Raw genomic sequence first — 4,552 nt, 5'->3', positions numbered from 1 at the left:
GGAGGGTAATTAACCCAGCAACTTAGAAACACAGAGAGTGAACAAGACCCCTGATAGTTGGCGGGCAAATTAACAATTATACAAAAAAAGGGCTGCCTGCAAGCAGCCAAGCCCAATTTCCCAACTACCAATTAGTAGTAAGATAAAATAAAAAATATAAACTTTATTGGGCTACGTATAGCCAGACAGACCACATAAATTTAGAGTTAAAAATTTCACTACCTAGAGACCGGACTAGAGTGTGAGTTACCTGTATGATCACAGGCATTAGTAGTACAAGACTTGGGAATAGTGTTCAGTTCCCTAGCCAGTTAAATTGCTAGACTAGCCAATAATAACAGTAGATACGGTCAGTGGTAGGTATTAAAATCCTAACAGCCCCCCCGACATGTTTCGCTACAGAGTAGCGTCCTCAGGGGTACACGGGGCTAATGGCGGCGCGGCAGGAAGGAGATCCTAATAAGGATATGTCAAATGACGCATCTGGAGGTGTGTGAAGGCACTTAGCCAATAACAATGATGGAGAAACGCCGGCAGATCAGCTGTCAAGAGCCGGCGAATGATCACTGGCATAAGGTGCACCAATAAGGGGCAGGGAGCGGCGCATGCGTATAGGGATGAATAGAGGACTCAGTACGAGAATCGTCTCCCAAACCATCACTAACCAAGTGTATTTGTCGGCGCATGCGCCGACACCAATTTCCACTCGGCATCAGCACTTACATTCGTCAGACCCGGATTTATGCCGTCAAGTTTCAGTGCAGAGTCTTTCAGCACCGAGCTAGGAAGTGCCGGTATATAAATATATCACATTAGAATGTGCAGGCTTAAATGTATTAGTATAGTGTACAGATGTGGAACAGTGCAACAATATTAAATAATAAGAATAACATCAATACGAGACAGATGACAATGAATAAAGTCAAGAGGAGATATATTAAAGAAGAGCTGATTCACCCCCATTGTAAAATACCGAGTGTATGAATAAAGCTACCGACATTCACACTAGGGATAAGATTAGAAATAGATCATATCAAATTAGGATCTGTAAGACAAAAAATGGATACGATGCTAGATGTGGAACATATGGTTTAGGGAAGGGAGAGAAACAGAATATGTCACAAAAGAAACCGCTCCCTATGCCTGGTTACTGTAAATGTTGGATTACAGAATGTTCATATATATAAAAAACCATAATGCCAATCATTACATCTCCAGATGAAATTTATAATACGTCTGACCGACAAACTTTATGTCTGGTCTATGATAGCACGCCGCTACCATTATGTGGTCACAGTCATGTATTGCATCAAAGGCAGGTGTCTAAACCATGAAATATGTATGTATATGGTCATTGATTATTTATAGAAAGATCACAACGTCTATATGAGTTGGTTGGTATGTAGCTAGTATAAAAATACACCTAGTGATTCCTACACATATGGATGTCTCCAAAACAGTTTGTCATAAGGATATACACAAGAGAACGACTGTCAATTATTACTGTGTATTCACAGAAAGGCACTAAAAGTAAATCCCTCGTTCAGACCTGAGGGGGACATAGTATTAAGTCGGTGGATCCACCGCGCCTCTTCTTGTAAGAGTTTGCGGTCAAGATTTCCCGCTCTAGGACCCATTTTAATTTGGGTGATACCCCAAAATTGGAGCAACCTAGGGTTACCCCCATGAAATTCAAGAACGTGTCTTGAAAGAGTAGTATCTTCCTTACAGTTGACAGTGCTCAGATGTGTAGACACACTTTTGAGGCCTAAAATCTGCTGACAGGGTGATATAGGGGAGTGGGAAGGGATCTTAAACTTACTTTTTTTTCTCGGTAATGCAAGTTGCTTGACCAAGAAATCGACGTTTCATTACCCCCGCACGGCTTCACAAGTGCCACTCTCTGTTCTAAGTGATGGCTCTAGCGGCCATTTAGGAGACTGCTAGAGCCGTCACTCAAAGCAGAGGTGCGGAGTGTGCGCAGTGCATTGCACATCAAGTCCCGCCTCACTGACACTTGCGATCAGCGTGACGGAAGAATTAAACATAGTTTTCTCGTCCATGCAACTTACAATTTAGTGTCTCTACATAGATAGTTCACTCACATGTGACTGGAGATTCTCCAATTACGTGTATGTATTTTTTATTAAATAAAACATTTAAAATTGGTTTTAATTAAACATTTTGCAACTTGTATGTCTTACAATACAATGCTGTTTAGTGCTCATTCCGTCAGATGAGCTTACTGTCGACTCAGTAGTTCTTTAATAATTTAATAAAGTGAAACAAATAATTAAAAATGACAAGAAAATGTAATGAATTAAAAATTGCAAAAATAATAGAAAAGGCCCCTCCACCCCCAAAAAAGTGCAGACCTCTCCAAACCCTATAGGCACCAATTGTACATATTCTGTGAGACCCGGACCTGTTTTGCATGGGTAACCCCAAACAAAAAATAATTGTCCCCGGGCACAACTTTTGGTCTGTTCTACCCCGGCCTTATCTAGTTATGCGCCTTTACTAAAACATTTCTGTACTTGATGTTTATCATTCGCGTACAGAGAAAGAATCTAAAGCTAAAGGAGGAAGAAACATTTAAAACTAAACTTTTTGTTTGGCGACTAAGCAGTGTACATATATTTTACCTAGCTATGCACAGGAGAATAAGGCCTCATGGCCACTTCATTTTTTTTTCCGTCAGGGAGCTATCCGTTATTTTAACTAATAACACCCTGACACATTCATTTCAATGAATGGGGCCATGCACAATTGCATTGTTTTAACGGAACCGTGCGGCCGTTCCGTCAAAAATAGGACAGGTCCGACTCCTGCCCGTTTTTGACGTAACAGTCTCGGCCTTTTCATTGATTTGGTCTGTTTAACAACGGACTGCACATGGAAGCCATCCGTGTGCGGCCCGTGTTTCACGGAACCGTCATTAGAGGCGGTACAATGGACGACAGAAGTGTTCATGCAGCCTTAGAGGATATTTTTTTGGGGTAAGTATCTTGCATTGATCAAACTACCTTAAAACATAGTATCAAAAAATGAGGAAAAACTGTATTGTTTTCCTGTTTCTAATAATTTTTCCCTTAAAAAGAAATAGAAAATTTATTGATATCTGCTCCAATTTTAAATAATATGAAGGCCCCATTTGTCCCGTAAGAAAAGAAACAAAACATGTTGGGGTAGACTAAGTAGCAAAGAAATAAGTTTTAACTTTAGAATAAAGCATTCAAGGTAAAAATTTCTCTAGGCATGAAGGCCCAAAACACCCCCCGGTCATAAAGGAAAAGGTCAAAGGAATTTTTAGAAACCCTATAAGAGGAGCGCTTACTGACTATCTTTACTGAATTTTTTAGGTAAGCATGTAGGAACTTTGCCAAACAAGCTCTTGCATGTCAATTTTAACTCATTATAGTTTCCTGTCTAAACTGGAAGATTGAGATCTTTCAGCTTTTGCTGCTCTCTGCTGGCTAAGGGAGAAATCAGATGAGTTCTTGTCCATGGAAGAAAATAGTCATGTTTTCTATGTTATAATAATTTTTAGTAGCACCTTAAGAATGTGGGAGTGACCCCGATCCTTAAAGGTCACAAGTGTTTATAAGTTACATATTGTACCAGATTGTGGTACACTTTATTTTATACTGTCTCGTTAAGAAATGCCATAGGTGATGTGTATAGCTTGTGTATAGCTTGTGTTTGGTTTTGGCCACTGCAGGCTACTGTTGCTATAAATTATGTGGCGCAGGGATAAATGTATTTGCTACGCCATAAGGACGTGAGGAGGACGTGGCTTCTTGAGTGACTCATCGATGCAGCACTTGCAGCCAATGGCCTTTCTAGGGTCTTGAAAGATGAGGGGGCTCAAGCCCCAAGATATATGTTTTGCCCCCCTCCCAAAAAAATAATATTTACATCTATTGGGGTCAGCATATGTGTAGGGCTTCAACTCCTACAGCTACGCCACTGGATAGAATTAGATACATCGGCGCAGCAGACAGTATCACATATGATAGGATTAAATACAGTGCCTTAGCAGACCGTATTACACATAATAGGATTAGATACATTGGCTCAGCAGACAGTATCATAGATCATAGGATTAGATACATTGGCTCGATAGACAGTATCACACATGATACGATTAGATACATTGGCTCAGAAGACAGTATCACACATGATAGGATTAGATCAATTAGATTAGCAAACAGAATCACACATGATCGGCTTAGATACAGGGCTCAGCAGACAGTATCACACATGATAGGCTTAGATACGGGGCCCAGCAGACAGTATCACACATGATAGGCTTAGACACAGGGCCCAGCAGACAGTATCACATATGATAGACTTAGCTACGGGGCCCCAGCAGACAGTAGTTATATACTTACCCATCTCACTCCTGAGCCAATCCACTAAGGCTCAGGATGCAGCACAGGGTTCTAACGCTGTTCAGCGTCATGATGCTGTGCGCAGCGCACATAACATTGTGACGCTAAAATTAGTCAATACTCAACACTACACCCTGACCCGACGTGAGAGCGAGGTG

Source organism: Rhinoderma darwinii, chromosome 7 (assembly GCF_050947455.1).
Source record: "Rhinoderma darwinii isolate aRhiDar2 chromosome 7, aRhiDar2.hap1, whole genome shotgun sequence".
Taxonomy (NCBI): Eukaryota; Metazoa; Chordata; class Amphibia; order Anura; family Rhinodermatidae; genus Rhinoderma; species Rhinoderma darwinii.
Note: the sequence above shows the minus strand (reverse complement) of the source record.